The sequence below is a fragment of the Theropithecus gelada genome, chromosome 7b, assembly GCF_003255815.1.
Source record: "Theropithecus gelada isolate Dixy chromosome 7b, Tgel_1.0, whole genome shotgun sequence".
NCBI lineage: Eukaryota > Metazoa > Chordata > Mammalia > Primates > Cercopithecidae > Theropithecus > Theropithecus gelada.
Window position 1 is genome coordinate 75,085,288 of NC_037675.1, and position 22,880 is coordinate 75,108,167.

Here is a 22,880-nt window from a genome sequence, read left to right on the forward strand (position 1 = left end):
CTAGGGTGAAGTGGATCAAGCAGTTGTTCCCAGGGCACAATGAACTTCATTTATACAAGCTTCAGTGGCCTGGTAGATTGCTCTCCTACTATAAGCAGGATACCTTTCATTTTCTCTTCCTTGATAGGAGCCAAAGGCAAACACACCGGACCCAGTGGGAACTGGTGAAATGAGAGTTGCCATCTGTTGAATACCTAGTATGTGTCAGTCACTTTGCATGCATAATCCTGTCTAACCTTCACAGCCTATAAAGTACTATTATCATCCACATTTTACAGGTGAGGAAACTGAGGCCCAAGAAGTTAAGCAATGCCCAAAGCCACACTGCAAGAGGAGATGCTGGGGTATGAACTCAGGTCTGCCCAGGCCTCATTCCCACGTACCCACCAGACTTCCTTCAGTCACTGCCCAAGTGACTGTCCACACACCATCCAGGAGCAGCGTTCTGAGTGTAGAAGCCAAAGTCTGTGTGGACGAATTTTGCTTGAGGGCTCCAGAATCTGAACTGATGCTCCGACTATTGTTGCTCCCAAGTGTGTGACTGTGAGAGACCATGTCAGAGAGTGTGTGTGTGTGCTGAGGTGGAGAGAGGGTGATCTGGATTCCAAATTGCAGTTTCCAACGTTAAAGTTATGCTGTAATGCTTCTGATTCATAAAATGAGCTCATAGTCTCACAGTATCCTGAATGTTGCTTCGAATGCAAATGCAGGTCCCTTAGTAAGAACCGGGGATTTCAGCATACTCCACCCTAGCCCCGGCCCAGCATGCAATTTTTCAGTCCCAGAATCAAGAGTTCTCATGTGCAGAAAGAAGCAATTCCTCCAACAAATTGCGGCCACTGGCTCTGCTTCCTGCCACCTGCAGTGAGTCAGGGAAGAATGGAGCCCCAGGCTGCTTCTGTACTGATGCATGCGTGCCTGCACACACACAGGAAGGGTACCAACCTGGGCTGGCCAAAGGAACTGCCCAGGCTAGCAGATCCCTAGGGAGATGGCTCCACAACTCTTTCACCCTGAGGTCCCCTTAGGGTCAGGATGACCGACACATGCACTCCACAAGGCCAGCTACAGGGCAGTGCCAGGAAACTGGGTTAACCAGCACCAGAATCACCCACGGTACAGTGACATTTTTGAAACCAGTGATGCAATGTGAGGGGGTTCCTGCAGCAGGGACTCACTGGGCCCAACACATGCCAAGTACACCTTTTTTTTTATGGAGATCTTTCACTAATTTGTTCAACTAACATGCACTAAAGCCAGGCGAGGTAGCTCAAGACTGTAATCCCAGCACTTTGGGAGGCCAAAGCCGGTGGATTTCTTGAGCCCAAGAGTTCAAGACCAGCCTGGTCAACATGGCAAAACCCTGTATCTACAAAAACACAATAATTAGCCAGGTGTGGTGATGTACACCTGTAGTCCCAGCTACTTCGGCGGCTGAGGTGGGAGGATTGCTTGATCCCAGGAGGCTGAGACTGCAGTGACCTGAGATCGCACTACTGCACTCCAGCCTGGGCAACAGAGAAAGACCCTGTCTCTAACAACCAAAAAAACCAAAAACCAAAAAACAAAACAAAAAAAACACTAAACACTAGATGCCAAGCATTGTGGGAACCCTTCAGAGCTCACACTAGAAGCAGAGGCTACCAAATACTGAAATGTGCTTTAAGCACTTTATGTATACTAATTCACAGAATCCTCACAGTAACTCTACGAGGGAGATACTGTATAGGGACTCTAGCTCGGAGTCTTTGTTTTTGACCACCACACTCCAGTATGTACACAAATAACTACATAAGGTGGAAATGAGTGTTCAGAAGATGGCTACAGCCTTCAGAAGTGGCATTTGAAACAGGACTAGAAGGATGAGCTGGAAACCCCCAGTCACTATGTGGCCGTCCCCACCCCAGCATGAGCAAGGTTTTCTTCTGAGAGACCCAACTGCAAGAGAGGGGCTATCAAGGCCAAAGATTCCTGGACTGGGCCCATTCCCCTTCCCCTCTTCTGTCAGAGGTCTTGACGCCCCTGGGCAGCCTTTCTCTGGGGACTCTAGCCACAGGAGGTCCTCAGCTGAATCCATAACTGCATGTTGTCTTTTCTTTTGTTCCACTTATTGAGAACAGCAGCCCACAGGGTCAAACACTGGGGCTATTTTAAAATCCTATATGTAAAAATTAAATTCTCATCCCTATGGGCACTCCAGGGCGCTCTTTCCTGGGGTGGGGTGAGGAGCTGACAGAGCCACGGGAGTGGGTGTTCTGCTGGCACTTGGAGAAACCACACTGGCAATGGGTAGGCTGTTTCAGAGCAAGCTGGCAAGCTGTATGACCTGGGGGGATCCTCCAGGTTCTTTACCCCCTTGTCCCCCCGGGGGGTACACAGACCAGAGTAACCAGCCAGAGGCCAATCCAATTAGAGTGGAGACTGGACCAGGGCCATGCAACGAAATGGTGTATCACAGTAATTGAATGTTTACGCTCCTATTATTCACTGTCCAGAGCAGTTGGAGAAGGAGGAGCTACGAATTCTCAACCCAACCGGGGAAGGCTTTTCCTTTTCCCTGGCTCCTGAATTTCAGCCACTTCACACCCGAGGAAAGGGTGCATTTCTCTGATCCAAAAGGGGTGTGTGCCACACCTTCCATGGGAGGCTCCGGAGCAAGACAGGTGGTTTCTCCCCTCAGCCGAGGCCCCCTAGGGAGGGCTGGCTTCTCAGTCCACCTTCAACAGGCCTTCAGTCTCAACCCTGAAGCTACAGGAACAAGAAGATCCCACACCACCAGGCCAGGATCCCCCTGCCGGGGCAAGCCAGACATCCCCTCCCCCAGCCGCAGCTGCCAACAAGGATCCCCCGCATACGCGTGCCACCAGGGCCTCCGTGGCCAGCCTCTCTTCCCCCATCCCACCGCCCCCCGGGCGAGGCTCCACAGGCTGGCACACAGGTCCCACGTGGGATGGTGGAAACAGGAAGCAGGCACCGTAGTTGTGACCAACAAAGTTTTAAATGGGGCATATAACTTCCCCTTTCATCTTCTCACCAGCTCTCCCTGGAGGCTGGGCTGGGACGGACACCGGGCCTCCACTTTGGGTGGCAGGTACCTCCTCCATGTCGGCCCGCCTTGGGGCTGAAGCCTGAAGGCCCCAGGGCACACGAGGTCCCCCTTTCTCCCCTGGACCCTTACCCAGAGGCCTTGGGAGCAACCTGGCACACACGCTCCTGCATGTGCGACTTGGGAGGCGACGTGACCAGCTCCACCAAGCCGGCCATATGCAGGGCCCAGCCGAACCCCGGGTTTCGGCCCTGACGCCAGGCACCAGAGAACACAGCTCCCCGAGAGGCGCCTCGCGGGCTGGGCCGGCTGCAGCGGCGCGGGCGTGCGGGGGCGCGCGGGAGGATGACAGGTCTGAGGTGCGCCCGCCTGCGCGAAGCGCTCCAGCCTAGGCCTCTGCTGACTGCATTTGCCCCAGTTCCCCGCCGCCCCTGCATCTCTGTCCCCCTAACTCCCGGCGTGGACGCCGCGTCCAGGCCCACTTTCCCGTGCACGCTGGCAGGGGAAGGGGCTCCCGCGCCAAGTTCCCTCAGCTGGCGAGCCCCTCGCCGCGCCTTCTGGGCCTGGGCTCCGTCACGTCAGCCGGTCCCCGCGGACACCACGTTTCTCTCGGGCGGAGGAGGAGCAGCCGGATTCCCGAGCCGCCGCGGGCCGCCGGGTGGGGAGGGCTTTCCTGGCGGGGCCGCGCCCGGGTGGGCGGGGGCCGCGCGCAAGCTGCGTAGCTGCACAAACACCGCGGGGCTGCGCTGCACCCGCAGCTGCGGGCCGAGGGCGCGGGCCGCGGGGGAGGGGGCGGAGGGCTGCAGGCGGCCCCCGCACAGCCACACGCGCCCGCTCCACCGCCGCCCAGGCCGCAGAAGTTCGAGCACAGCGGCCCCCGCGGCCCCCGCTCCGGGCCGTGCCTGCAAGAGCTGCAACCCGCCGTGCGAGCAGCCACAGCTCGCGCGCCGCCTGGGGTCCCCTCGCCGGGCCCGCCGCGTGCAGGCCTCGGCCGCCGGCCGAGCAGCCCCACTTACCCAGCTCCTGCCCGGGCTCCGGGCTCCGGACTCCGGCCTCGACTGTCCCCCTTCCGCCGCGGGCCGCCGCCTTCGGTCGCCTCCGGGACTCCAGCAGCCTGCACGCACTCCCGATTTTAAAAACAAACAAGCGCCGTCGCCTCCCCGCGGCGCTCGTGGGGCTTCCGCCAGCCCGCGCCTCCCGGAGGCTGGGAAGTTTGCTGGCAGGGCTCGGGCGGGACGCGCGGGCTGTCACCCCCCACTCGCGATGCAGGAGCCTCGGCGCGCCCCGCACCCGTGCTGTCTGCCTCGCAAGCGCTCTCCCTCCCTCCGTGTCACCCCCAGTCCTGCGATGCAGTGTCAGGATTGCACGGCTCTGACTCATCGGTTGAGCTCACAGCTTGAAAAAAAAAAAGAGAGAGAGAGGGCGAGAGGCAACAGCGAAGGAGGAGGACTCTGGCGTGCTACAAAGGATTGCACAACTCGAGGCTGGGAGCGCGGAGCGCCCAGCGGCCGGCCGGCGCGCGCGGCACCGCGGCGAGCAGGAACCAGCTCTACCACTTCATCAGCACAACTGTCTCGGGGCGGCCTCAGCCAGCAGGCCCGGCGCCGCCCACTTCCTGCGACCAAATAAGGCCGGGGAAGGCGTCTTTAAACCTCAGGCGGCGGCCGGGGCTGGGGATTTCCAGCAGACCTCACCTCCACTCACGAGTCGGTCGCCGTCCCCACCCCCCGCCCAGGCTGGCGCCCCCGATGGCTTTGCTGGAACCCACGGGCCACGCTGCTAGTTCCTTTCACACCAAGGTCAGGAGGAGACGGTGACGAAATGTTTGGAAACCCATCGAGCCTGCCAGGAAAGTGTGTGTGTGATGTTGGGGAAGGCACAAGTCGCTTTCTTCCACAAAGAAACTCTCTCTGGTTTTGGATACGGTAAATCATGCACAATCCTCTCCAAGGCACTTTATTAACAGACTCCCCGGGTTTCACTTTCTGGCTCAACAGCGTCCTGGTGCGTGTAAAGGTTATTGAGATTGGCCTCAGTCCCTAGAAAGGACCCACCATCTCCATCACTTAGGTGAGGAAAATCTCCTGGATTTAATTCTAGCAACTCAGGCCAGACTTGAGCGGCTTTTCACTCCATACTCACATTTTCCCCTGCCTTCCCTAAATATCCCCCTGATCAATTCTCAGGTCCAAGCCTTGATGCCTCCTTGCCTGACCGGTGGGAAGATGGGAAACATTTTTGCAGCTCAAGAGGTTGGTTCTGGCCCCCACATTCAATGGGGCTTTAGGGCCAGGGGAAAATTCAGGGGTGTGTGTCCTATTCTTCCTTCCAAGTTTTTTGGTGATGATGCAGTGGTGGTGGTGGTGGCTGTTTTTCAAGGAGATGGGTCAGGAGATTTTCCTTTGAAAGAAAAACCACCCAAGAATACAGTGTGTCCTGGCAGCCACTTTTCAAAACCCTGTGGCTAGACTTGAGAACCAGGTGCATCCCTCACTTTCTCAGGGAGAAGAGGAGGGAGGGGCAGCAGAATATGATTCTCACACACTCACTGAGCCTACAGGGCCAGGGTGGGGTGTGGAGGGCACAGGCAAAACTTGGATCTTCTGCCCAGAAACCCTGCCAAACCTGCACTTGCTCCTAAGGGAGCATGGCTTTCCTGTCCTCTTCCACCTCTTTGCTGGCTGGAGTACCTGCGTACACGTACACCTGGAAGTCACACCTCCCCAAGAGGAAAAGGGCTTATTTGCACCATGTTATGACAGATATGTCAAAATAAGGAATGCTTAAAACAATCTTATCTACAAAATACAGATAATTATGCCACAGGACTGGACCAGAACACCTCTTGAAATCCCTTCCAGTTCAAGATCCATGATTCTGTGATTAGAGTAAGTGAATAAAGGAGCTAGGGAAACCACCTTCTACAAAAAAAAAAAACAAAAAAAGCCCGGGCTCCCCAGTTTAGCATCCGTGATGACAGTACTGTTCCTGGCAGCTCTCAGAGCACTTCTCCATACAGTCTCCTGAAGAGCACTGCATGTGAGAGTTTTATCCCTCTCAATCTATGGATGAGAATACTGAGGTTCAGAGAGGTTAAGTGAATTGTACCAGGTCACAGAGCAAGCCAAGCATCTGTGACCTCTCTGCTCCTCCCCCAGAGGAAGGCAGTGAGCAATTGAGGAACTGCAGTGCTCAGGCATGCAGACCCCCAAGCAGAGGCTAGACTCTCAGGGCTCCTAGCAAAGGATCAGGGTAGAGCCTTTTTACTTTTTTCATTTGCCTGATTTCTTCCCTCCCATTGACAACACATCCAAGTGAGAGAAGCAAAAGCAAAGCCATTTGGCCTCCAGTGCCCACTGCTGCCAAGTTCCTCTGCAGACCTGCGGCCATCCTGACCTCCCCTGAGAGCCCAGCCCCTGCAGCTGGCCTTAGGCAAGCCCAGAGTGAGCCCCTGAGAGCTAGTGCAGACCAGCCCAGGGATATTCCCAACCAACCAGAAAACCCGGCTGGGAAGCACATTCCTAGAAGAGCCTGCCACCATGGAGCCAGGGCCCAGCCTCCAGGGAACAAGTGGGAGCCACTCCAAAGGAGTGGCCCAGGAAGCAGCACACGGAGTGGAGGCAGGTGGCAGGGGAAACAGAGAAGTCAGTGGCCCTGAAGGAGCCTTGCTCACCTTGGAGCAGCACCGCCCTTCACTACAGCTAAACTTCCAAATTCAGGCCACCTAAGAAAGGAGGAGAGAGAAGAAAAGGGGCACACACGTGTGCAGGGGAGGAGGGCTCAAGACTATACCAAATAGCCCCCACTTGGCAGGAGAAGTCTACCTTGAAAAGGCGGGCAGATGAGGCTATGTAAAGAAAGCTGCAGCGCTTCCGGGAAAGCCCTGGAGGTCAGTTTTGCTGCAGATATGACGGTGCAGAATCACTGACGTGTGAAGTGAAAGTTTTGGTTTTAGAAGCTCCAGCCCCTGCTACAAGTCTTTGGGGCAACCAAGAAGGGTGACCTTTCAGGGAGACAGGGAGGTGTTCCAGAGACCTTATGCAGAGAGTGGGATTTTCTCCACCCTCAACCCTCTTTACAAACTGCAGGAAAAAGGAGTACAGAGCTCTAGATACCAGGGAGTGTGTCTGACAAGAGAGAAACACTCCAGGAAATAAAGCACCCTAGACAGAATCCTAAACTCTGATTCCCAATGAAGGTAGAATATGGCATTTGAGAGGCTTCCTGGGGGCACATCAGCTCTCTGGACTCCACTCAGAGCGGTCTGTCACTGCCCTGTGTTTCATCAACAGTATCTAGACCATTAAAATCTTCCAAGGGTGAGGCCAAGGCACAGTGGGTCACACCTGTAATCCCAGAACTGTAAGAGGCTGAGGCAGGAGGATTGCTTGAGCACAGGAGTTTGAGACCAGCCTAGGTAACGTGGCAAAACCCAGTCTCTACAAAAAAAATACAAAAATTAGCCAGGTGTGGTGGCGCATGCCTGTGGTCCCAGCTACTCAAGAGGCTGAGGTAGGAGGATTGCTTGAGCCCATGAGGTCAAGGCTGCAGTGAGCTGTGTTCACGCCACCACACTCCATCCTGGGTGACAGGGCGAGACTTTGTCTCAAGAAAAAGGAAAATCTTCCAAGGGTAAATTTTATGGTGTGTGAAGTATATCTCAATAAAGCTGTCACGAAGTTGGGGGAAGCTTCCAAGGAAGCCAGGTTCTCACCTCCCAGCCACCTTCTTCCAATAACATTCTGCAGCCATCATCACTATTTAAAAGAGAAGTGTCTTTCTCCCCAGGCTCCATACCTGCATACCTGTCCTTTGCCCACTATTCCTCCTCCGAGGCCAGCACACATGGTGTGTTTAAGTAAACAACCAACCTTTACCAGAGCCTGGGATATCGGGAATGCAAATATTGTTGAGGGCATCCCAAGTCCACGATGCCAGCCAGGTCCCTATGTCCCTTATGTTCTTGTGTCTTTATTGTCATCTCCCTCTACAGAACTAAAGTATGACCTCCAGGACCTCATTACCTACAATTACAACAGAAAAAAAAGAAGGGCGTAGAAAATACAGGGAACTTAGGAAAACTGTCACTGACCTTCCCTGAGCCTCACTTTTTAGGCCCATAACAGATGCACCATTTAAGTGTTCGTTGCATGAACAACAAAAGGATGCCCACCTTCCAGGGGCTTGAGAGGATCAAAAGGACAAAAAACTGCTTTATAACTCGATCATGCTATGTACACATAAGAGGCTACGATTATTATTTTTACTGTTTTACCCTGTATCTCCTCCCCAACCTAGCTTATCCCTTGTTAAGAACCTAGTTCCAGCCCCAGCGTGGTGGCTCACACCTGTAATCCTAGCACTTTGGGAGGCCAAAGCGGGCGGATCATCTGAATCCAGGAGTTCAAGACCAGCCTGGCCAACATGGTAAAACCCTGTCTCCACCAAAAATACAAAAATTAGCCGGGTGTGGGCCCGGCGCAGAGGCTCATGCCTATAATCCCAGCACTTTGCGAGGCCGAGGTGGGCGGATCACGAGATCAGGAGATCGAGACCATCCTGGCTAACACGGTAAAACCCTATCTCTACTAAAAAATACAAAAAATTAGCCAGGTGTGGTGGCGGGCACCTGTAGTCCCAGCTACTCAGGAGGCTGAGGCAGGAGAATGGCGTGAACCCGGGAGGCGGAGTTTGCAGTGAGCCAAGATCGAGCCACTGCACTCCAGCCTGGGCAATAGAGCAAGATTCCATCTCAAAAAAAACAAAAACAAAAAACTTAGCCAGGTGTGGTGGCGGGCACCTGTAGTCCCAGCTACTCGGGAGGCTGAGGCATGAGAATTGCTTGAACCCAGGTGGTGGAGGTTGCAGTGAGCCCAGATCACACCACTGTACTCTAGCCTGGGCGACAGAGGGAGACTCTGTCTCAAAAAAAAAAAAAAAAAAAAAAAAAACCCAGTTATTTTGCCTACAAAGACCCCACGGGCCTCAGGTAACCCTCTCATGGGCTCTGCCTCAAGAGACTTTTTCTGGCATTGACTCAATGTCTCATCTGGGGTGTCCTCCAAGGCTTCTCTCCCAGCCCGTTCTTTGTGTCCTTTCCACCACACTTTTCCACAGGGTTGTCCTCCCAGCCTAAGTAGGGACACCCCTCCAACAGCTGTGTCTTCTCAGCCCTTTTTGCCAGGTCTTTTCTGAGCAAACCGGGAGCTCACAACCACCCCAGTCATGAAATTAAGCCACTGTGTGCTGAGACGTCTCTGCACCGTCTTCTCTTTTACCCTTGGAAAAAACGCCAGGGGACCCTCCTCCTCCGCTCACATTGACTTCACCTGTTCTGGGGCAGGGCCATGCTTGCCACACCAGCCCACAGCTGTCTCTGTCCCTGGCCCTCCCACCTGCCCCCTCCCCAGCCTCCCTGCCCTGCAGGCCCGGGCCAGGTTCTGAGTGCCTTTGTCTGGCCTGAGAGGGAGCCTCTGTACGTGTCCCCAGTTGCTGCTGTCACTCTGCGAGAGACGTCTGGCCGGGTGTAGGGAGAAGGACAAAACAGGTGTGGCTGCCAGGGAGGGCAGGCCAGCAGAGCCACAGGACAGAAACGCCCTTTCTTCACAGACTGAGAGCTGCCAACTTCTCAAAGGCCTCCCTTCAGCACAGTTCCATGCCCTGTGCAGAACTAGTCCCAGACAGACTTCCTCACTGGCTGTTCACTGGAGCTCGGCTTCCCTGTGTTATGGCAATGGGCCAGGAGGAACAGGAACTCCAGAGACCCAATGTGTGCAACAGGGCATGCTTTAAAGCATTGATTTTAAGTGAAAACAAATACTGATACATCATGGGCTAGAATCCAACATTCATGCTCATGGGGGTGTACAGGTTAAGAGCACAGGCTGAGACCTGAGTCCAAATCTTGGCTCACACTTAGCTTGATGACCTTGAGCGAGTTACTCAACCACTCATCTACAAAATCGGAATGATAGTAAGAGCTTACTTAAACAGTGTCTGGCACACACTAAGTCTTTTATAAGTGTTGGGCATCATTTTTTCTCATCTGTTTCATTGCTTCTAGTTTTGCACACTTTACCATCCACACTGCCATCAGAGCGATCACACCTCTCTTCAGTAGCTCCCATCATCTACTGCATAAAGCTGAGACTGTTAGCTAGACTGTTAGGCACCTTTCCCACACGATCTGGCTCTGCCCCATTTCCCAGCCTCAGCCCACACGGCTAAACAACCTGACGTTCTCCAAGATGCCTGCATTCTCACCCTCATATCTTCACACATGCTCCTTCTCTTGCCACCTTGATCCCCATGTTACCCCATACCCAGATCTCCCACCAGACTTGACCTTAATGGCAGCTCTTCCAGGAAGCCTTCATTGACTCCTCTGAGCAGCGGAAGGCCACTGGAGTGTATACTGTTGGAGCCCTCCCAGATCTACTTTGTAAAGTTGGTGCAATGTCCCCCAGGTGCTCTGAGTGTTGGCTTTCAAGGACTCACAGCTACCCCCTTCTCAAAAGGGGCCTTTGGTGGGACCAGTTCCATGGTGGTGCAATTCATGCTCCAGCTGCAACACACACTCTTCCCCGGCTCTACCCTGCTTCCCTTCCTCCCTTCCTCCAGAGACCATTTCTTAAATAAATCCCATGCACCCAAACCTCTGTCTTTGCTCCTAAGGACCAGACAGTCACTCTGTTCCCTAAATTCCCATGGCATCCTCTGTTTATCTTTACTCCATCACCTACACATTGTTCTACACCTGCTTATTGCAGCATATCTGGAATCAGAGTGCCATCTACTAGGATGGGAGCTCCTGAAGGGCACAGCCTAGATCTTCCTCACTTTGGTATCCCTGGTATCTACACAGCATCTGCACATGGTGGGTGCTCAGTGAATGCTTGCATGAATTAAACAGTATATGTGACTATTTAAAGCAAGCAATACAATGTAACAGATTGTTGTTACTTTTATTACTATTCTATTTCATTGATTCTAAGATACACATTTCCTCCATTTTAACATCTCTGAAATCAGGATGCATCTTGCAATTGATAGCCTGTATAGTTTAATTAGCAGCACTTCCTCTTCCTTTTTTTTTTTTTTGAGACAGAGTCTAGCTCTGTCACCCAGGCTGGAGTGCAGTGGCGCAATCTTGGCTCACTGCAAGCTCCACCTCCTGGGTTCACGCTATTCTCCTGACTCAGCCTCCTGAGTAGCTGGGACTACAGGCACCCACCACCATGCCCGGCTAATTTTTTTGTATTTTTTGTAGAGACAGGGTTTCACCATGTTAGCCAGGATGGTCTCGATCTCCTGACCTCATGATCCGCCTGTCTCAGCCTCCCAAAGTGCTGGGATTACAGGCGTGAGCCACCGCACCCGGCCTTTTTATTTTATTTTATTTTATTTTATTTTTTGAGAAGGAGTCTCACTCTGTTGCCCAAGCTGGAGTGCAGTGTTGTGATCTCGGCTCACTGCAACCTCCACCTCCTGGGTTCACTGCAACCTCTACCTCCTGCCTCAGCCTCCCAAGTAGCTGGGATTACAGGCCCTCACCACCAGACCCAGCTAATTTTTATATTTTTAGTAGAGACGGGATTTCGTCATGTTGGCTAGGTTGGTCTCGAACTCCTCACCTCAAGTGATCCGCTGGCCTCAGCCTCCCAAAGTGCTGGGATTACAAGTGTGAGCCACCATTCCCGGCCTCTTTCTTAGCTGTATATAAAATAACACTACATCTTCTAATCAATGGCTTCTTAGGTTCAGTGGTGTATGGCATTATTATTATCAACAACTATTGAGGCTCAGTCTCCTGAATTCTGAGGCCAGCACTGCAAAGCCCACAGAGCTATGATGCCCATTATCTGAGCTCAGTAGCTGTTGAGCAAACAAGCTGTCATAGGGGCTGGGCGCGGTGGCTCATGCCTGTAATCCCAGCGTTTTGGGAGGCTGAGGCAGGAGGATTGCGCTTGATGCCAGGAGTCTGAGACCAGCCTGCGCAACACGGCAAGACCTGTCTCAAAAAAAAAAAAAAATTAGCCAGGTGTGGTGGTATGCATTTGTAGTCCCAGTTACTTGGGAGGCTGAGGTGGGAGGATCGCTTGAGCCCAAGAGTTTGAGGCTGCAGTGAGCTATGATTGCACCACTGCACTCCAGCCTGAGCAACAGAAGGAAACTGTGTCTTAAGCAGGGAGAAAAAAAAAAAAGGCTCTCATAAAATAACCTACAATTTCGCAGAGTTAAGAAGGATCCCTGTGTCCAGACACCTCTGGAAACTCCCATGAAAGTAGGCCCATGTAATGTGGAACAAGCTCCACACTGTAAGTCATGAGAGAAAAGTTCTAAGCCTAGTTCTTCCTCTAATTTTCTGGATGACCTACACAGGATTTTTCTCACATCTGTGGAGCAGCTACTAAATGCTTGACATTGGCCTGGCACAGTGGCTCATGCCTGTAATCCCAGCACTCTGGGAGGCCAAGGTGGGTGGATTGCTTGAGTTCAGGAGTTCAAGACCAGCTTGGGCCACATGGTGAAACCCCCATCTCCACAAAAAATACAAAAATTAGCCAGGCACGGTGGTGTGTGCCTGTAGTCCCAGCTACTTGGGGGGCTGAGGTGGGAAGATCGCTTGAGCTCGGGAGGCAGAGGTTGCAGTGAGCCAAGATCATACCGCTGAACTCAGCACTCTGGCCTGGGCGACAGAGAGAGACCCTGTCTCAAAAAAATTAAAAAATAAAAAATACATGCTTGACATGATATGAGCCTACTGAGTCCACCCCAGCACCCTGGAAGGAAGCCATTTTCCCCATTTTATACATAAGGAAGCTGGGGTTCAAGAAGGTTAAACAGCTCTGCCAAGGTCATACAGATGGCATTCGACCTCTGGACCCTCTGAAGCCTTCTCTCTGCTACATGAGGATACCTCTCTGGGTCCGTGTTTCCCAATAAGAAGTTTAATAAAATGAGAGATTACAGACTGGATCCTCATGGGCCCTTCTCCCTCACAGATGTGTTTTATTTGACTCACATATTATGTTTTATTTTAAATGAATTTATTGCCAACTTTTTTTGTCTTTTGAGACAGTCTTACTTTGTTGCTTACTACAACCTCCACCTCCCGGGTTCAAGCGATTCTCCTGCCTCAGTCTCCTGAGTAGCTGGGACTACAGGTGTGCACCACCACACCTGGCTAATTTTTTTATTATTAGTAGAAATGGGGTTTCACCATGTTGGCCAGGCTGGTCTCGAACTCCTGACCTCAGGTGATCTGCCAGTCTCAGCTCCCGAAGTTTGGGGATTACAGGCGTGAGCCACAGCGCCCAGCCTATTGCCTAGGATATATATATATATATATATATATATATATATATATTTTTTTTTTTTTTTTAAATCAGAAAACAAAAACAAACTAAAAATCAGAACTTCTGCCTTGTCGTGGAAAAAAAATTGGAAACCTCCTTCTTGAAGGTGGAGCTGAGTAGCACTGCTAGGGAGGGGTGCTTAGGTGGGATGGACTTTCTAATTTTCCAAAGATCCTACCCCTTCCTAGGCCACGAGTCACTGTCTTTTATCATCACATTCTGCCAGCCTCTGTCATTTCATCCCCTCTGTTCCCTGCTGGCCTCTGAGTGCATAACCCCTGGGCCAGATGCATTCCAGTGCTCCCTCCAGCTCTAACAGCCTGTGGTTCCTCCCAGGGTCTCCCTTGCATCCACCTCCTGCCCTGTGGCCTCCATCACAAGGGCTTCCAGGGTCTGTCCCTCTCACTGCCTCCCCAGAGTCACTGAGGTGGTGAGCTGGGCTGGTGTGGAGATGAGTGAGACAAGGTGAGGGGTGGGGCCAGTGAGGAAGACAGGACTTGCAGTTTCCCAACAGGAAAGTGGTTCAAGGAGATAAATGAGGCGGGAGGCTCCGCAGTCACAGGACATGAGCAGGGTTTGACACATGAGGAAACACATCAGTAAATCATCGAGAGGAAAAACCTACATCAGCAGCAATTTAGGATATGCAAATTAGAATATCATTAAGGCCCCATTATGGCCCACCCCAACATGAAAATAAGTAAATAAATAAACCAGGAAAGCTGCTGTTGGCAGGGCAGCTGCATATACGTTGCTGTGCTACCATAAACAGTTTAAATCTTTCTAGAATGTGATTTGGCATTGTGCTGCAAAAAGGTTTTTGTTTTGTTTTGTTTTGTTTTTTGAGACGGAGTCTTGCTCTGTTGCCCAGGCTGGAGTGCAGTGGTGCAATCTTGGGCTCACTGCAACCTCTGCCTCCTGGGTTCAAGCAATTCTCCTGCCTCAGCCTCCCGAGTAGCTGGGATTACAGGCACGCACCACCAAGCCCGGCTAATTTTTGTATTTTTAGTAGAGACAGGGTTTCGCCATATTGGCCAGGCTGGTCTCAAACTCCTGACCTGGTGATCTGCCCACCTCGGCCTCCCAAAGGGCTGGGATTACATGTGTGAGCCACCGTGCCCGGCTGGGTTTTGTTTTTTTTTTTAATGTTTGTGGATATATGGTAGGTGTATGTATTTAGTGTTGCAAGAGTTTAAAACACTGACCAGGTAATTATGGTTGGCCGACTATATCCCATAAAAACAATCTAAAATGTCACCACAAGGAAGTTTTTACAAAAGATGCTCTATAGCACCTGTATATAGAGCCCATCAGATTATGGTACAGTAAGGAAGAGCAACAGAACAAAATGTGAAAGGATGGACAAAGGGAAACTATCTGATGAAACCATTTGGTGAAGTCATGTTAAGTGACAAAATCAGCACCAAAAAATATGTCAGGTGAATTTATAAGCTGTGTTAAAACCTCACAGGAACATTAGAAGCAATCAGAAGAGAATTCTAAATAGGTGTCATGTTTATTCTGTTAAGTTGATAGAGATTATTTATATAACAATAACAATGATGATGGTGATGATGATGATGATGATGATGGTGATGATGGTGATGATGGCGATGATGATGATGACGATGTAAGGGCCACTGAACAGGATTTCCTCATCATAAACATACCAGAGGGCAGGTAGGCCCAGGCCCCTGGCTTGATGAGGCAAGAAGAAGGAATGTAAACTGGGAGAGGAGTGATTGTGATGGGGCGGGGATGGTGTGGGGGAGTGCCTCCAGAGTATCCCTTATCTGGAGAGCTTTGAAACACCTCTCACCAAAGAAAGAAAATTACACAAATAAACCCACACCAATTAACCTCCAGCATCCTGGGTGCTAACTCTGCTGCATTTGAGCTCTCAATTTCACTAATACCTTATTTCAGCAACTTCTGAGGTAACACCAGGGCTCTTTGTGGGCTAGCCTAGGTACCCAACCACCATTTATAGCATTGTTTCTATGGAAATGTGTTTCAAGCTTCAAAAAACCGAGCTGCAGACAACCTTGGGGCACACACACACACGTGGTCTCTAAATTAGGGAACTGAGAGGAACAGTTATTGCTGGGGCCTGGGCTCGAGAAGGCAGCTTGTTCCTTAGACACTATGGCACTTAATATTCACATGACCAGCAATGATCAGAACCAGGCTCAGTGCCACTGTAGGGCATGAAGATGGAATAAACACGATATTCTAGAAAAGCACAGAGACAGTCCCCACCTCCACCTCCGAACACACTCACACAGCCATCATTTCTCATGGAACACATGAAGCTGGCCTGAGTACCCCTAATGAGCATCTAGGCATGCCCTGAGCCCATACTCTCCATTTTCTCTCTGACCCTGGCACACCTCCAGTCACAAGGTCCTACTTCAATCTGATCACAGAACAAAAAACTCCAGTCTTTGACAGTTCTGGAATTTGGTTTTAGCAGATATAAGCTGGAGATAACCAGGGCCCCAGCTGGGTCTGGACGTCCCTCCACACGCATTCTGTCGGGTGGAGCTTTAGCAGGCTCCAACTTGCAAACTCAAGGTATACCGCGGGCTCTCCAGCTGCCACCCACCTGGGGACTCTCCACAACACCAAGGAGTCTCGCTGTCCTGCCCCGATCACATTCCTGGGCTGGTCACAGCGAGGGGATGATCATGGGCCCTACAAATAGACACTCCACACGTTAAGAAAATAAGGCTTCCCCCTCAGAAGAAAAGGCTACTACACACAAGGGGAGTGGTGGGTGAGAAGGCCATTCACCAGGTGTCCAGAGGTTCTGAGATGCCACAGAGATATGAGAAGGTGCTCAGAAGACAGTCAGCTGCTCAGCCCCACGCCCACACCTGCAGCTGCGTGTCCCAGCAGATCTCATGGCAAGATGTGGGGTCAGGGGGCCCTGCCTGCTAGGACAGATGTGAACTGGATGGATGTGGCTAGCACTAAAGAGCAACTAAATTCCACATTTCAATTAATATGTGCAACAATGTAAGTGCGCAAGACACGACCTCACTAGGGCGCCACCAGGGTTAGAAAAGGCTGCAGGAGGTCAATTAGCAAAGCACACCGTCCCTGCTGCCAGGTGGAACTGCAGAAGAGAGACTCAGCTTCCTCCTGCTGTGGCAGGGGCCTGCAGTATGAGGCAGCCCAGAGGTGAGTGGGCGGGTGGCTCAAAGTCTCACGTGCTCACTGGGCTGGTTCCGTGAAAATGCAGGTGTGAAAATCGTCTGGGGCCCTGAGCCAGCTGGGGGCTGGATGCAGAGTCCACGCTGTGAACCCCAGAGTTACTCAGCCAGTCTATGAAGTCAGGCCCATCTGAATCTTCCAGGCCCTGCATGCAGTGCCGGTAGCTGATAAGACAGAGCTGTTTGGTCTTCCTGGTAGTAACAGATGGGCGTCCCTCCCCCTGGCCTCCTTTCCACCCAAATCCAAAGTCTTTGAAGTGAAGGCCTTGTCTTATAAAACAAAACAAAACAAAACAAAAAAGATGCTGTATAAATTATTAAAGCAATTTCAAACACACACATGCCCTACCCATAACCTCTTTGCCTAAATCCAGTTATCTGCATTATGTCAATTTTTACTATGGGCAGTGTAATCAGTTTTTACACACTTATCATGCAATTCTGTGTTTTACTCTTTTCATCTAAATTAATCAACATTTCCCAAGAATCAACATTATCTTCATATTATTATAACTGTGACACAATACTCACCGAGTCTGGGTATCATGAATTATACAGCCACATGAAACACTGAGGCTATTTACAGTTTTGTTTGTTTGTTTGTTTTTTCTATTTTAAGCAATGTTGCTATAAATATCTTTGTTCGGTGTGTAGGAAGGTATGAGACTAAAAATAATAATAATAAATAAATATCTTTGTACTTTTCCTGTTTAGAATTAATAAATTCTTTATTCTTTATTCTTAAATTCTCAAGAGCAATACTAATAGATCAAAGGATATTATTTGTGTATAATGTATATAACATTTTATTACAGCTTCAAGTTCTAATGTGTGTGTGGGTGTGTGTATATATATACATATATACATATATATATATATATATATATATATATATTTTTTTTTTTTGAGACAGAGTCTTGCTCTGTCACCCAGGCTGGAGTGCAATGGTGCCATCTTGGCTCACTGCAACCTCCGCCTCCCAGTTCAAGTGATTCTCCTGCCTCAGCCTCCTGAGCACTCCAGCCGGGGCAACAGTGCAAGACTCCGTCTCAAAAAAAAAAGAGAGAGGCCAGGCACGGTGGCTCACGCCTGTAATCCCAGCACTTTGGGAGGCTGAGGCGGGCGGATCACCTGAGGTCAGGAGTTCGAGACCAGCCTGGCCAACATGGTGAAACCCTGTCTCTACTAAAATACAAAAATTAGCCAAGCGTGGTGGCGGGCGCCCATAATCCCAGCTACTCAGGAAGCTGAAGCAGGACAATCACTTGAACCTGGGAGGCAGAGGCTGCAGTGAGCTGATATCACACCACTGCACTCCAGCCTGGGTGACAGGGTGAGACTCCATCTCAAAAAAAAAGAAAAGAAAAGCAAATCCAACTAATCAGCCACGGTGAGAAAGCCGCTCCTCCACAGGTCTCTCTCCACAGTGGCACCCTCTGAGTGGCACACAGACCTGGGATAATGACAGGAAGCTTCTGAGTGATAACCCTGGGTCCCACTATGAGGCACCATAAAGACACCGCCTGCCAGGCTTCACTCACAGGAATTTTGGAACAGGAAAGGTCCCCCTGTAGTCTAATCCCCTCATTTCATAGACAAATGGAGACTGCAATCCCTGCTTTGGGGCTCCCACTGCACCCTGCAATCACTGTCAGGAGGATGTGTTCTTCCTCGCAGGAACAGGAAGAGCCACAGCCTGTCCTGACTGCCTCATGACCAGGTGGGACAGGACTTTCATTTTAAAGAGCCCCAGTCTCTGCTACCATGGTCTGCAGACTTGCTTTCCCCAGCTCTGTCTCTGTGCGAAGCCAACAGACAGTGCTGAGCCTGAGAAACGAAAGGGTCCTCTAAGAGCAGCTAGCATTAATATTTATCCTTCTTCGAGGAGGGCCAGTAGGAAGAGATGCCTCTGCCACCTCTAAACCAGCTCCTCACCACAGATGTCTCCTCAGAGTGTCCCCTCAAAGGCTTCTTCAAGGTGAGTGGGGCCCCAGTACAGGTTTTATACCCTCAAATCCCCTTCTTACTCTCACCAGGGTCTTGCTGACAGGCCCAAGCAAACAGCAGAGCCACCAAGGTGGCAGCTCCACCAGCAGGCGCTAAGGGAGACTGGGGATGTCATGTAGACAGCCAGGTCACGAAGCACACAGTCTGCCAGACACAGGCCACGTCTTGGGCCTGCCCGATGCTCCCTCACAGCCCCTCAGGCGGCCCTCCTCGTCCCTGTCACAGGGCACCTACTGTGTGCCAGCCACAGATCTAAGGTGGTGGGGAGCCAGGCACTCCTACAACTGACCCCAGCATCCTGCAGGGTGGAAGTTCAATTGCAGAAATGCCACGGTGGCAACTCAGGAAGGCAGGATGGAGCAGGTGACTCCTGGCTGGCCCTGTGGGCATCTGCCAAGAGGAAAAGGCCAGAGAGGGTATTTCAGGTGGAAGAGACAACAATAAGCAAAGGCCAAGAGCATATAACAAGGGGAGAGAAGTGCATCCAGGAGCAGCGAGAGGCCGGCTGGAACAAAAAGGGCCGTGCTAGGGAAGGGGTAGTGGTAAGAAAAATGCCAGAGAGGTGGGCCAGGGCTCAAACAAGGGTACATGTGCCATTCTGAGGAGTGTGGGGCTCCTTCTGCAGAACTTGGGCAGTTCTCAAAGATTAAGAGGGGGTGGCATGACCAAAGCTGTGTTTTAGTAAAATAATTCAGGTTCTGTAAGACTTCTTTTCCACTTTAATGCTGCTTTTAGCACAATTTCATTTCATCTGGACAAAAATGGGCAAGTTCAGTGTAAACTAGGCCAGAACCAACACTGGCCAGGAACTAGGAAGGCCCCTGCTCCCTCCCTCGGGGGGCCAACCTGGCCATGCATTGCTTACCCAGCCTCAGGATCAGGAATCACTTCCAGTCCAGAGCCCAGCTCATGACACTTGCTGCTTCCTGGGGGCGGCAGCTTCCCGCTTTCCCAGGAAGTCCTGGAACACTGGCATCAAAGAGCCAGTAAGTTCAAAACTGCATTTTTCTTTTTAAAGAAAACTAATTCCTTTGTCTAAGATTAATGGAACTGAGTGACCAAGATTCCAGTCAAGGCGCCCTTGCTTCAAAGAGTTATACCCAGAAGATCTGAGGGCAAGACGGGAGCTGGAGCTCACCTTATCTGACACCTCTTGTTTTTTCTGGATGAGGAAACTGGGCAGGATGTGACAGGTGATGCTGGCAGCCTCAGGCAAACAAAGCTCTAGCTCCTTTAGCGCTCTCAGAAAGGAGATAGGGTAGAACATCTCAACTAGGTGACATCTTCAGAACTAGAGAGATCACCTGGGCAGCTTAGACACCGGGGGCCTCGATTGTTCCACAAACCAAGCCTGAAACCAGAACTCCAACTTCTAGTCTGAAAAGCAAAGTGACACCTCGCAAACACCTGTGGCCCCGAGAGTCTCACCCAACCTTGGGGAAGAAGCAGAATTCACGCTGTAACTGCCTGTTAGAGAGTGCCAAGCCTCGGCCTCTGTCCTCGAAAGGCAGCACCGAAGTTTTCCAAGTGGAATCAAATGTGCAGGGAGGATCCAGATGCTGCAATGATCTCCCTTTTCCACTGGAATACTTCAGATTCCAGAGGAGAATTCCAATTACTAATGAAACACTCAGATCTTCTGGGCATATAACATTCCTAAAGCTTGGCAGGAGGCTAAGAATTCAGAAAGATGTCCAAACAGATTAAGCTCAAGATGTGGATGTTGGTCAGGTATGGTGGCTCACGCCTGTCATCCCAACATTTTGGGAGGCCAAGGTGGGAAGCTGGCTTGAGCCCGGTAGTTCAAGACCAGCTCGGGCAACACAGCAAAACCCCATCTCTATTTAAATTTAAAAAAAAAAAAAGAAAAGATGTGGATGCTTTCAGTGGCCCAAGGCGGATGCCCTGTCTCCTCTTCCCACATCCAGAACGGCCCCATCATCCCAGTTTGAAGGCTAGAATGGGCTCCAGGCTCTATGGGAGACACCTATCCACCGGGCATATGTACCCTTCCCCTGGTTTCAGGCACCTGTGGTCGTGAGTCCTGAGAGGAGGCAGAGTTCCACTCTCTGCTGGGGAGGCTGCAGCCTCCAGAGCCTTGCTCTTCAGAACCATAACAGCAAGAACATGACCTAAGTAGGGCCAACCACACGCTCAGCCGAGGCTTCGCGTCTGGAGTGAGTGGCACAAAAAAGTGAGGAGAGTTCAGTACTCATTCTGGAGGGGGTGGCAGCATCTAGGTCCGCTGGCAGCAGTGATGCCAGGTCAGCAGCATCGTCACCGTGGCTTTGGTTCCAGCCACCCAACTTCCCACGAGTCCTGATCAATTTCTGAGCTTCGTTCTCCAGCCTTCTCGGACATTCAGTGAGCTACCTTCTCGGACATTCAGTGAGCTACCAGATAGCTTTCCAATACATTTCTTTTCTCCTCAATTTAGCTACAGTCAGCTTCTGCTGTGGGCAGACCTACGACTTGAGCTATGCCAGCATCTCCTTCTACCTGCACACGGGCTCCTCTGACCCATGGCCCGGACCTGCCTGCCCCTTTCTGCACCCCTATCAGCCGTGCTCCACTGCCCTACCACTTTCAGTCCTCAGAGCAAATGGTGTCGTGTTGTGTCTCCAGGCCTCGTCTGAGCTGCTCCCTGTACCTAGAATGCCCTGACTCCCTTTGCCACCTGGTGGATGCCTACTTGCTTCTCAGCACTCAGCTCAAACAGCTTGTCCAGGACGCCTCTCATTCATTAATTCCATAGCATTCACCAGGCACAAGTACCATGCAAGGCACTGGGGTTGTCCTAAACCTTTCCTGACATGCCTGTCTCCCATGGCCATGGTAGAAGTGGCCAGTCCTCTCCTCTGAGAGCAGGAGCCCCCTGAACACCTTGATATTGACACCTGCAGTACTTAACTACTCTTCGCTTTTGTAGATGTTTGTCTCCCTCACAGACCATGAGCACCTTAAAGTGGGAGCCTGAAGCTTCTTTATCTTTGTATCCCCAGTACCAAGTACAGAGCCAAGTACACAGTAAGGGCTCAATAAATGCGTGAGTGAGTGAAAGAATGAAGAACCTGATAGAACGCACCTTATAAACCATGATGGGGGCCGGGCGTAGTGGCTCATGCCTGTAATCCCAGCACTTTGGGAGGCCGAGGCAGGTGGATCACCTGAGGTTAGGAGTTCAAGAGTAGCCTGGCCAACATAATGAAATCCTGTTTCTACTAAAAATACAAAAATTAGCTGAACACAGCAGCATACGCCTGTAATCCCAGCTACTCCGGAGGCTGAGGCAGGCGAACAGGAGAATCGCTTGAACCTGGGAGGTGGAGGTTGCAGTGAGCTGAGATTGCGCCACTGCACTCCAGCCTGGGCAACAAAATAAGACTCTGTCTCGGGGACAAAAAAACGTGATGGGGAAGGTCACCACTGTTGTGGTTACAGCTACTTTTCTTTTCCTCCGTAACTGGAGAAGTCAGATCCTAAATGCCATGTGGTCAGCACAGCCTCCTTAGAGAGATGGTGGAAGAAATCTTGAACCTTTCCACCACCTCTAGTGCACGTGGAAGAGGGGGTCAGGGAGTGGCTATCGGCTTCTAGGTTGTTACAGAGCACGTGCTATGGGGAGGCCACAGAGGAAGCAGACACATCTTGCTGGTTGATTCCTTGCAAGCATCTTGTAGTGGCCTGTAATGGGGAGGCTGGGGAGGGGACATGGAGGGCTAGGCCCCTAGTGTAAAGTGTCTGCTGAACGTGGGCACTGCCCTCTCCCAGCCCCACACCAGGGCTGGGTCAACCCAAGCACAGGTTTTTCATCTGCAATCCTGGATGATATAACCACAGTTTAAAACCTACTCCATGGATCTCCTCTCCACTGCACCCTGCCCACTTAGTCTAAGAGCCTTTCATGCTTAATCTCACATGATGATTTCCTAACTTACAGCCCCCATGACCTTCTCATGAGACATAGGACAATGGAATCTCTTCACCTGTTCATTTAACTTATGCAAATTCAAATGGTCAAGCTTAGCAGAAGACAGAAGACAAAGGAAGATAGGAGGAAGGAAGAGGTTAGGGAGGTAGGAGGAAAAGGAAAAAAAACAAAACCGAAACTGAAAAAAGCAGAATAGAACAAGAATAGCTGGGCATGGTTGGTGCACACCTGTAATCCCAGCACTTTGGGAGGCTGAGGCAGATGGAGTACTTGAGGTTAGGAGTTCGAGACCAGCCTGGCCAACAGCTACTTGGGAGGCTGAG

General features: G+C 51.2%; 1 protein-coding gene across 3 annotated transcripts in view; it reads right to left on the reverse strand.

Moving 5' to 3' along the window:
* ELMSAN1 (ELM2 and Myb/SANT domain containing 1) overlaps positions 1–22,880 on the reverse strand; it is a 72,883-nt gene that overhangs the window by 42,650 nt on the left and 7,353 nt on the right. For 2 of the 3 annotated variants that reach the window (XM_025391410.1, XM_025391411.1), the window contains exon 1: positions 4,063–4,608. The exons of the other annotated variant lie outside the window; for it this stretch is intronic. The gene's annotated coding sequence lies outside the window, so the exon portion shown is untranslated. Of the gene's footprint in view, positions 1–4,062; positions 4,609–22,880 lie in introns of those variants that run through there. 3 annotated transcript variants of the gene reach the window in all.